We start from the raw sequence: 13,147 nt of genomic DNA on the forward strand, positions 1-13,147 counted from the left end.
ACTTAGTTCAATTTCGACCCAAATGCACTTTCAAGCACAAACGGTGCCCAAACTAACCAACATTCACTAACGCAAGTGAAAATGGTCCTAATAAGCCAATTAAACCCAAACACAATTGTTAAACACTTATCGTTCTCAAAATCGTCCATAAACCTTAATTTTGACCCATAAAGTCAAAATCTCACCAATTACAAGTTTTGACACCAAAACATAGTTAACTCGGTTTTATACTTCAACTTAATCCATTTTAAGTTTATAAACCTCATCGAATCGACATTCGGGTCATAATCATCAACAAACCCTAATTTTGACTCTAGTCAAAATTAGTCAACCACAGGAACCCTAAAGGTCTCCAATACATCAATAATCACTAATACTAGTGAGTATATACTATTCTCAAGTCTTAAACATGGTTAAATCATTAACCAACCCAAAACCCGCCTTTTAAATCTTATAAACTCAAATCTTGGTGTTAATCTTCAATTAACAACTAAATGGGTTCCATCTATGAATCATACAATCAAAAGCCCCAAAATTGAATGATGAACACGAAAACAAAATTCGAAGTTAGAGCTTACCACTAGTATCACCGTGTAGCTAAGAATGAGGAGAACAAACTTGTCTACTACGCCAAAGATCAATACCCGCTTCTTCCTTTCCAAAAATCCCTTTGAATCAAATGGGTGTTTGAGTTCTTGAGAGAAATATGAAACGAAAAGGAAAAAGAAATGAATAAATGAAATGGGTGGATGAGGTTAAGTCCCCAAATCTGGCTCAAATGCGAAAAGACCAAAATGCCCTTTTAAAAACTCTAAAATAGCCAAAGGGGTCTGCCAGCGACATATGGCGCGGCGTGCCATAATCCCGCGCGGCGCGCGGCTGGGCAGAATCAGAATCTAGGTCTTACAACTCTCCCCCACTTAAAATCGATCACGTCCTCGTGATCTTTACCACTTAACTAATCCGGAACCACTCAACGGTCCTCAATCATAACCCCATCCGAACTTTCCTAGACAATTCTTCCCAATGAATCACCTTTAACAACTAAGATCGTCACTCGCGAATTATAAAATCCACCAATCCGAGCACTAAAACCATGCTCAATCCCTTACATCGAGAAAAGCTCAACCAATCTCGAACCGAGATATCAACCCCTAGCATACCATACCAAGTACATCGCTAGTAACAACCGCACATCAGAATAAAGTCAACCATCTAAACCGACGAAGACCGAATAGAAGCGAATCCTTACGGATAACACCAATCACTAAACATACCTCGTAGTGCACAACACAACCAATACGCCACTACCGTAACATCATAATCCACGGCTAAAACCGATAGCGCCCAAACGACTATGGCAACGCTAATCCAAAGGTGTACAAAATCGACTATTGTCACACCCGTAACAACATGTGAGCGAAACACGGCTATCGCATCACTAAACATACCACATGGTCCTCGCGACCCCACCATCGGCGTATAAAATAACCGATAGTTCCCACAACATGGTCCTTACGACCCCTCCATTAGTGTATCAAACAACCAATAGATCACACGACATGGTCCTTACGACCCCACCATTGGTGTATCAAACAACCAATAGATCACACGACATGGTCCTTACGACCCCACCATTGGTGTATAAAACAACCAATAGATCAAACATCATGGTCCTTACGACTTCACCATCGTTGTATAAAACAACCGACAGATCACACAATACGAAGGCTGGTCGAAAACACATGCGCCTTAGTGAATCCGAACTACACGTGACTCACTACCTTCACCACAACAACACTCGAGATTGGCCGAACTACACGCGCCTTAGTGAATCCGAACTACACGAGAGTCACTATCCCGGAGGAATGACAGAACTACATGAGTCATTTATGAATCCGAACTACACGAGACTCACTCCTCAATACAATGACCGAAACCACACGAGTCATTTGTGAATCCGAACTACACGAGATTCACTTCCACACTAAGATGACCGAAACCACACGCGTCATCGTGAATCTGAAACCACACGCAATCCACTACCATGATGAAGTCAGCGGACTCCGAAGGTCATGCTTCACCAATCTCAACACCAGATGAAGTCAGCGGACCCCGAAAGTCATGCTTCACCGATATAACACCACGCTCATGATGAAGTCAGCGGACCCCGAAAGTCATGCTCCACCAATCACGTACTACCATGATGAAGTCAGTGGACCCCGAAGGTCATGCTTCACCAATCAATCAATACCATGACGAAGTCAGCGGACCCCGAAGGTCATGCTTCATCAATCAATGCCCTTTTGGCCTCGAACAACGAGTAGCGTAACATCGCGCTCTGCTACGCCATAGTGAATCCTAACGGATACCACTAACCATTCACACAATCGAGCAAGAACCGCCTATATCAAACATAGGTACCCAACAATAGTTCTCTAAAAGAGAATCCGATACACACATCCCTTAACCGAGGGATTTCACCCTGCTCGCCCAACACGTCCATTATCTCTCAACTACATTTACCACATTACCACCTCGGTGATAATTTAAATCCAAACCATAAGTACAATCTAACCGAAATTGTTCTCTACCACAAATCGACCAAAACTAGGTCCCAACACAATTTTCGGATCTACTAAAAATGTCATCCGAAATCTCACACTAGAACTTCCTCGTGTGGGAGTGTAACTCCCCCACTTGGAACTACGTTGCACAACCGTACAATGCTACCAAAGGTAGACTTTACCATCAATTGGGCTCGCACGACCCATCACCACCTCTTGCTCCAATCTTGAGCACACGAAGGATTTTAACCAATCCTTAAACACTTTGAACGAAAAGTGTACCGTAATTTACACAACCATTCCCTCGCAATCATCCAATTACTTTAGTTTGTCAAATTTCACCTAGTCACTCATGTACTTAAGGGTTTCACTTCGGTACCCTAAGTACAATGTAACCATACCCTAAGTACAATGTAACCATAACACACTCGGAGTCGAATCACCACGCTAGTAGGTATAAAAGAGTCACCTAATGTCGCGTCACGTAGACTCCTTTACCAACATACATCAAGATCAAACACTCGATCTTTTTCGGGTTCCAATCCACCCGACGAACCTCATGGTTCATCAACTTCCACGCTATAGCGAACACGCGCTTAACAATCGAACACCAAAACCCATTTCCATGGCTTGGTAGAAACATTTCCAAATACTAAGGAATGATTGGTTGCACCAAGTCTTACGCCCTTCGCCCATTAATCAAAACATCACAATAGGGTACTTCCATTAGGAACGTCACCCATAACAACAATATGCACAACACAAGGCATTTTACAAACTCAAATTCAACGGCACTTAATAAATAATCAAAGGACATATTTATTAAAACGAAACGTACCTTAACGTCTCCTTGCTGCACCAGTCCCCGCTAACTTGGGACATTCCGACTTACGATGTCCTTCTTCTTGGCAATTGAAGCGCACCATGCCATCACCCTTTGGCACCGAACATTCCCACCACTTGTGACCCCTCACATCACAATTGTAATATCTAGACACACTAGCATCCGATATACCCGTCCGTGTACCACCCGTGCTCACACTCGGAACCTTATTCCTCTTACTTGGGGCACCATAAGAAACAACCCTTCTTTCACTTGAAGGTTCACCCTTCTTGGATCGTGAATACGACTCGAAACCTCTAGCCAAGGCGAATAATTCCGCAAACGATTTCGCTTGACCCCGGCTAATTTTACTCTTCAAGTCATCATTCAAGGTCCAATAGAAATCCCCCATCAACATACGATCATTCCCCAAATACTCCGGACATAAACGAGCCTTCGCTATAAAGGTCGTCTTGAGAGTATTCAAATCCATAGAATCCTGTTACAAATTTCGCAACTCATTACGCAATTCCGACAAATTGGCTGAAGTTCGGAACTCCTTGAAGAATTCCTCCTTAAATTAGTCCCACGATAACGCCATAAACGTTTCACCACCGACAAGATCAATCTTACCATCCAACCAATCCCTCACCCTACCCCGCAATAAACTAGTAGCGAGCCTCGTCTTTTTCTCGGGAGGGCATTCAATAGTGCGAAAACACCCTTTGACATCCGAGATCCATGTGGTGCTTACCAAAGGATTCGATTTCCCGTCATACATCGGGGGTTTAGTCCTCATGAAGCTCTTAAGATAACTCTCCATTTCACTACTACCCCAAAATTCGGAATACTTTCTATCCATTTCTTCTCGAAACGCACTCATTTGCTCCACAACGGCGGCCGCAACTCTAGCGTTAAACTCCACGTCGTTCGTCTCGATCCCATTTCCCGTCGCCATTCTAAGGAATGCAAAAGCGATTAGATCACGAACGTATAAAGTTATACACACAACACCGCCTCATCTTGCTAAATACTCGTCGTATATCACTTGTTAGACACGATTTGCACCCGTAATAAGGTTTGCAAGTCCTTATTATGCACACACGCCGTATCAACTCGTTTGTACAACGACCGCCTCGCTCGATGATATAAACAAACACAAACAAAATTCTACTTTATATAAACACACGCGAGAATTATTATCACAACACAAAAGTATATTGATAATACCCGCATTACTAATATAAACGTTAGTTCACCTACAAACAAGGCACTAACTATAACTCATTCTGACCCGTAATCCTACAAGTCCCGCAACAAATAAGCACACACAAAAGTCTAAGTCTAGGCACCTATCTCAAGTGACCTAAATCCCTTAGATCACGCTCCAATACCACTTGTAATAACCCAAACCAAACCACGTTCGAACCCGCTTAAAATAACACAAACAAAAAAAAAAATTATTTTGTTGCACAGCTATTGGCGCGGCGCGCCAGGACCCCGCGCGGTGCGCAGAAAGGCCTGGACAGGCTGCTGTCCCAAAAAGTCAAAAACGTGAAAATGTTTGACCATCTCCCGACATAATTAGACAAAACGCTTTTCACCACATGTTCAAATATGTAAAACTAACACATTCCATTAATAAAAAGGGTTTTACAACGTCGGGCCCACCTATGCCCAAATTACCCTTAAAGTACGAATGACAAGTTTTCGACCACAAGACTTTTAATACAAAATAAAGTCGAGCATGGCGATTGGGGATATGCTACCCAATCCTAATCAATCCAAAAGCAAGCCTTCTAAAGCAACTATGCAAGTCCACTAGTCCCACGCTTACCCGAGCCACTGGATCTATGCAAATCTATAAAAAGGTAAACAACGAGAGGGTAAGCTAACGCTTAGTGAGTGATAACATACTACATACATATATTTGTATAAAATGGACACGCCACAAAAATATCAAATACCGCATACCGAAGCATCCATGTATAAGGAAACTACACTAAGCATACCGTACGATCTCTAAGCAACACGCTAAAGATATCAACAAAGTATAAGTTCACCAACGACGATGTGAACAACGCCAATAAGCTACATGTAACATCCCGTTTTTCATCATACATGTTCAAGGTACGTAATTGATCTTTAGAATGTTCATACTTGGTTGTATAATTGTATAAAGATGTTTGTACGATGCAAGTATGAAGGGTACCAAGCATGTACGTGTTGCTTGTTCGAATGTCGAAGAAAACTGGACGTTGTTTGAGTTACAAGGTGTGTACGTACCATTTCGACCTCAAATAAAGTTTGAGTTGATGTTTCAAAACCTTACCATTAGAAAGGAAATCTTATTACATTTCCAACGATATTTAGTTCATCGAAAACGGAGTTACGGTTTCAAAGTTACGACCAAAACAAGTGCAAAAACTGGGAAAAAAATGCGCCAGCTGGGGGTCAAAAGTCCGTTCAGGACCCAAATGGGCGCATTTGGGCGGCAGTTTTTGCGGCTGGCCGTAATTTGCGGCCAGTTGGCGTAAATTGCGGCTGGAAACGCATTTTTGGTGATTTTCTTGATATTTTGAGTTTTAATGAAGGGTATTTGTGTCTTTTCACTTGGGGGTCGGTTTGGGATCATCAAAACTGATCCAAGGCTCTTTCAAGCCTCATTTTCACCCACACAAAACACTCACATCTTGTTTTAGAGAGAGGGGATGACTTTTAGAGTGAGAAAGCTTGATTTGGAGAAGAAGAAGTGGAAATCTCACCAAAGTGCTAGTGTTAAAGTTGTTCATCCCGTTCTTGGCTACGTTTTGGTTGTAGTGGTAAGTTCTAACTCCAAAATTCATCTTTATGATTTGATTTTCAAGTTAGGGTTTTAAGCTTTTTAGTTGTAAAACCCATTTAGATGATGAAGTGGGTTTATGGAAACTAGTTATTTTTGTTACATGGCGGGTTTTGGGTTGATTGACGTTTTGGCCATGATTAGGCTTTGGTTTTGGGTGTAATCACTTAGTTTAGTGATTTTGGAAACGTTGGAACCCTTTTGGGTGTATTTGAGTTGACTAATTTTGAAACGGGTCAAAATTAGGGTTTATGTGTCAAAATGGGTTTTGAGTCAAGTTTTGGTGAATTAAGTATGTAAATACTTGTTTTAGGTGTTATTTGGTGTTTTGGTAATATTATCACTAGTCGTTAGTGATTTTGGGCGTTTTTGAGACTTAGGTCAAAATGGGTCGACCTTGATTGGGTCGAATTTGGTAATGACACTAAATTGGATTAAATGGATGTTAAACACTCTTGTTAAGTGTTAAATGGCATTTTTGAATGAAAGTAAATGCGAGAAATGATTTCGGGCTAAAATTGGTATTTTAACCATAAAGTCAAACTTGGTCAACCATGAAACGGGTTTTTGTGTAATATACGAGATAGTATGCGTTTAAAGGCTAAAGTTGTTGTATTTTGGTATTTCGGAAACGCGGGAACTAGTCTCGTTAGTTTGGACCTTCGGGTGTCGTTAAATGTATAAAAAGGTGTATTTTGCACTTAGGTATCTAAATGGGCGGATTGTGGAGGTAGGTATAAACCCTTGGTTATGGGCGTTTGCGTCAAATTCTCTTAAAGGGAATGTGTGTTGATTGTGTGAATACCTATATGTATATTATAGGTAAAAGCTTGCTCGGTTGCGTTTGGTGGCGACTTTACATACATGACTTGTGCATGCATCTCGATGTGAGTGGGATAAGTATACATGTACGTATATGATGTGTTTATTTGTATGAATGGATATGTGTTATCTAAGTTAGCAATATATGTGTTGTACGCTAACGGATTTATGAATGGATATGTGTTGTCCAAGTTAGTGTTATATATGTTGTACGCTAACGTTTTACGAATGGATATGTGTTGTCCAATTTAGTGATATATGTGTTGTACACTAACGATTTTATGAGCGGATATGTGTTGTCCAAGGGTTAGTGATATATGTGTTGTACACTAACGGTTGTTATGAACACCGATGGGAAATTCGAGTACCATTCCTTTTTACGATTGGTTAACCATGGTTGTGTGAATTTTGTATTAGCATATTTAATATTGAACTATATGTTATTGGTGTTGCTAGCTTATTGTGAATTGCGGATATTGGTTTATGCATGATGTTTGCATAGTTGTTGAATTGCTAGCTTGTATGCGGTATTGTGTAAGTGATTGCAAGTAAATAGATTATATATGTATATGTATAATTATTGCATTCACTAAGCTTTATGCTTACCCCTCTCGTTGTTTACCTTTTTACAGGTATTGTGATTATGAAGCTAGCTAGTTGTAGACTAGATGCTTAGGTGCGCTTGGGCTTGATGGGGTAGCTTTTGGATATTTGGACGTGAATGGGGGATTTGGTAGTCCCCGAGATTATGCTCTTGGTATTGGGTTGGGTTATTGAGTCTTAACCCGTATTTCTAGTGATCGGGTCATTATTACAAATGATTTTGTAAAGTGTAATTTGTGTGCCAAGGGCCATGATAGATTGTTAAACGTATCATTATGATGTTATGTTTCGATTAAAATAGAGTTGAAAATGTATTGTATTAATGGGACCTAACTAATAAAAAAAATGTACTCCATTTTTGGTTAAATGGATTGGGGCTGTTTCAAGTGGTATCAGAGCATAGTCTAAGGGAATTAGGTGACCTTGGAATAGGTGCCTAGTCTTAGACTTATTGACGGTTGTGCGTTATTTGCGGGACTTGTAGAAATACGGGTCGGTTTGAGATTTGTTAGTGCCTTAGAGTAGGTGACTAACTAGGACTTGTGATTGTCCAAAGCGTGACTATGTGAGGCCTTATTTTGTGTGTAAATTAGTGCCTTAGATTGCTAGTGCCTAATGTAAGTAGGCGGACTTGGACGTTGTTTTAGTGATAGTCACCTAGATTGTAGGTTGACTTGTTGTTGCGGTGTACTTGTGTATATTTATTATTATATTGTATATATGTGTATATATACAGGTATCTAATTGTGCGGTGTCTTAGGGACGAATCTATTGGAGAGATTCGAATATTTGGCGGTTTAAGTGATCAAGTTCGCTGTAAGGACTTTGGTCATTCGGGCACTAGGAGTTATCGCGTGTTATCTTGTGTGAATGTTGCGTCAGTCCGGGTAAAGTACTTTGCGTGACCATGTGGAAATGTTAAGGTACGCAATTGTAATAGTGACTGATCACCATTATTACAAAAGTGTATCTTGACACCAAGCATGACATGACAAGTACCGAGCGGAGGAAACGTGGCATGGTTGGGGTAGAATCGGGACGAGTTAGGAATCTTTTATTGGTTCCTAGGATATAGTAGTCTCGAGTGATGTACTTGTTGTCACATCGGGTTCTCTGTGAGTTGGGAAGTATTACGGTGGATTCGGTTAGTTAAGTGAGTGAGCCAACTCACGAGCTTGATGCGTGCTTAGTCACCCTAAGTAGTGGGTGCACTATTGAGATTGTTATTGGTTTTAGTTACCCATCGTAACTATGATAACCGATTAGTTTATGTGTGTGTGTGTGTGTGTGTGCGACAAGGATCTGAGTTCCGTAATGGGACGTAGCAAGTTTAATGATTGTAGAATTGAGTTACACTCGGTAGAGTGTGTGGTTAGAGAATCGTGTTAGGATTCTAGTTGTGAGTCGCCTTGGAATTGACGAATCGCGGAATCTTCGGGTCGTTAAACTCATGGGAGTGGGACCTATATAACGATGATTATGTTAGTGTGTTGTGGGTTATAGGGTAACATTCCTAACGGAATATCCCTCGTAGCGGTGGATGTGCCGATATGTGGAAGGGTGTAAGACTTAATGTTTCCAAGCATCTCTTAGTGTTAGACGGAAGGTTTCGTTAGGCTATATCATTTGGCCTTGTGGAATTGCGGGTAGCGTGTGATCGCTAGGAACTTTCGATAAGACAATAAACCGTAAGGTTTGTCGGGTAGGAATGACTTCGGGTCATTATTGTAGAGAAATGGGTGACATCGGGTGTATGGAACCCAAAGGTCGAGTTTCTAAATCTCGGTAGAATGCGGTGAGAGTCTGCATGTCACTGCATCAGGTGCCCCTTGATACCTGCAAAGTGTGATGTTCAACTCCGGTGATGGTGTGATCACTTTGTGCTTAGGGTGACCGTGAGATACCCTGGGAAGCATCGGAGATTATAATAGTGATCGACAGGTGATAGTAATTCGATGGTTGCGAAAGTCAAAGTTTAAGGGCATTACAGAAATACTTCTTATGAAGTGAGGGATGAGCGAATCTTGTTGCTCTTATGTGATAGACGAGTAAGGTTGACCGGTGAGCCGGTGATGGACTTAATGGTCGATTAGGTCGAGGGTTATGATGAAGCGTTGATATTGCGGTCGATGCAATTATTGTGTCAGATTGGTCACTCTTCTCCATGAGAGTGAGAAATTGTTGATAAAGGTTCGTTGCGTAGAAGGTCGGGTGATCTCGATTGAGATGCACGACTGATTAATCGGAATGGCATATGCTCAGGCAAAGAGACGAATGTGGTACTTTAATGGAGTTCGCTTTGCGAATGATTAAGGAAATTCATCGTGATTTGTGGTACGAAGGCGCGATGTCGTCGCGTGTAAGACATTTCGAGTGATTGTGTATGATGGCTCTGAGAGCCTAAAATGAATTTGCAGTGATTCGGTGTTTATGATCAGTGATGAGAATGATCATGTGTGTTGTGGAATGGAAATTCCGCGAGATGTTATCATCTTGGCGGTGAGAATGTGGAGCTGAATCCAAAGTGGGGGAGTTTTTACTACCGCCCGAGGAAGCTCCCGTGGTACTAGATCAAGTGAAGTGTTAGACTTCTTATGTAAGGTGGTTGTGTAGTACCAAAGTGTGGTATGAGACCAAATGTGAAGTTTGAGATCACGGAAGTGAGAGAGTGAAGCTGTCATTGCGGGTGCTCTCGTAGTGAAAATATGGATTGTCGTGAAACTCGGACAGTATTATTGAATGGGAACGAGTTCGATATCGTGGTGGTTGTTGTATTTATTCCCTATCAGGAAACGTGATCGTGGAAATTGTCAGTGGATTATTCCACTTCGTGGATGATTGTGAGGCGGGGAGTACCGGTCCAGATTGTCTCATATAGAGACACGCGGTTGTTGTTTGTTTATGAGAGTGTGTTCCCTAGTGATGCGAAACGTTGGTGGCATGGAAATGTCGAGGCCATCCTTAATGGACTGTCTAGGTAGGAGGATTCACCCTGCATAGGTGAATATATTTGTGGGCCCGCGTGGCAAATCGCGAGTTGTTATGATGATAATTCGCTGTTGAAGGGATTCTAGTATACGAATAGTTTCCATACTAGTACTGGGAAGCCGTAGTGTATGGATGTGTTATTGGGTTTAAGGGAGAACCCTATGTCGAGTGTTGATGTTTTGCCTAGTTCGTGGTGTACTAATGTCATCCTGGATTAATCCAGAGACTGACGGTCGTGTGCGGATCGATTGATGGGAAAGTTTGAGTCCCTGGTGTGATTATTTGGTGATACCGAAACTTATTCGTTGAAGGAATAGCCCGGGTGTGGTGACTGTAAGAAGTACTCGTCGGAGTAGTGTGCCGATTGCCCCGTTGGCATCGACTTGGAAAATTGAGAATCACAGGTTTTATGGGTTGTAAAACAAATGTTGTGCATAAGTGGATGTGCGTTTATGAACCGGTGAAGCACGGAGTTTTAACGCGGCCTGAATCCTTCTCGATTTGGATTAATGCAAGACTTGGTTCACGGCGTAGTGGGCTTAGTAGATCGCGTTGGTAATATAGTTATGGACGTAGCTTGTTGCGGGTTGTAGCCCGAGCGAACTGGTAGGGATACATGGTGTTTTTCGTTTTTCCTAAGTGGGCATTGTGGACGTTGAATGTATGAGATACCGCTGGTGGTGGTGATGCACGTTAGTGATTATTAGCGTGTGGTGGGTCTTCGGATTTGCATAAGATATTATGGATGTTGGGCTTGGTTGTGTTTCATAGGATCGTAGGGCATAGTCCCTAGTTCTATGTAAGGGTGGAGGTATTGAAGCACTTACCTCTTGGTAAACGATGAGGATCACGAGGACGTGATCCAGGCTAAGTGGGGGAGAGTTGTAACATCCCGTTTTTCATCATACATGTTCGAGGTACGTAATTGATCTTTAGAATGTTCATACTTGGTTGTATAATTGTATAAAGATGTTTGTACGATGCAAGTATGAAGGGTACCAAGCATGTACGTGTTGCTTGTTCGAATGTCGAAGAAAACTGGACGTTGTTTGAGTTACAAGGTGTGTACGTACCATTTCGACCCTAAATAAAGTTTGAGTTGATGTTTCAAAACCTTACCATTAGAAAGGAAATCTTATTACGTTTCCAACGATATTTGGTTCATCGAAAACGGAGTTACGGTTTGAAAGTTACGACCAAAACAAGTTCAAAAACTGGGAAAAAATGCGCCAGGCGCAAATTGCGGCTGCCAGGCGCAATTTGCGGCTGGCTGGGGGTCAAAAGTCCGTTCAGGACCCAAATGGGCACCTTTGGGCGGCCGTTTTTGCGGCTGGCCGTAATTTGCGGCCAGTAGGCGCAAATTGCGGCTGGAAACGCATTTTTGGTGATTTTCTTGATATTTTGAGTTTTAATGAAGGGTATTTGTGTCTTTTCACTTGGGGGTCGGTTTGGGATCATCAAAACTGATCCAAGGCTCTTTCAAGCCTCATTTTCACCCACACAAAACACTCCCATCTTGTTTTAGAGAGAGGGGGTGACTTTTAGAGTGAGAAAGCTTGATTTGGAGAAGAAGAAGTGGAAATCTCACCAAAGTGCTAGTGTTAAAGTTGTTCATCTCATTCTTGGCTACGTTTTAGTTGTAGTGGTAAGTTCTAACTTCGAAATTCATCTTTATGATTTGATATTCAAGTTAGGGTTTTAAGCTTTTTAGTTGTAAAACCCATTTAGATGATGAAGTGGGTTTATGGAAACTATTTATTTTTGTTACATGGCGGGTTTTGGGTTGATTGACATTTTGGCCATTATTAGGCTTTGGTTTTGGGTGTAATCACTTAGTTTAGGATTTTGGAAACGTTGGAACCCTTTTGGGTGTATTTGAGTTGACTAATTTTGAAACGGGTCAAAATTAGGGTTTATGTGTCAAAATGGGTTTTGAGTCAAGTTTTGGTGAATTAAGTATGTAAATACTTGTTTTAGGTGTTATTTGGTGTTTTGGTAATATTATCACTAGTCGTTAGTGATTTTGGGCGTTTTTGAGACTTAGGTCAAAATGGGTCGACCTTGATTGGGTCGAATTTGGTAATGACACTAAATTGGATTAAATGGATGTTAAACACTCTTGTTAAGTGTTAAATGGCATTTTTGAATGAAAGTAAATGCGAGAAATGATTTCGGGCTAAAATTGGTATTTTAACCATAAAGTCAAACTTGGTCAACCATGAAACGGGTTTTTGTGTAATATACGAGATAGTATGCGTTTAAAGGCTAAAGTTGTTGTATTTTGGTATTTCGGAAACGCGGGAACTAGTCTCGTTAGTTTGGACCTTCGGGTGTCGTTAAATGTATAAAAAGGTGTATTTTGCACTTAGGTATCTAAATGGGCGGATTGTGGAGGTAGGTATAAACCCTTGGTTATGGGCGTTTGCGTAAAATTCTCTTGAAGGGAATGTGTGTTGATTGTGTGAATACCTATATATATATATATATATATTATAGGTAAAA

This window comes from Rutidosis leptorrhynchoides, chromosome 3, assembly GCF_046630445.1.
Source record: "Rutidosis leptorrhynchoides isolate AG116_Rl617_1_P2 chromosome 3, CSIRO_AGI_Rlap_v1, whole genome shotgun sequence".
NCBI lineage: Eukaryota > Viridiplantae > Streptophyta > Magnoliopsida > Asterales > Asteraceae > Rutidosis > Rutidosis leptorrhynchoides.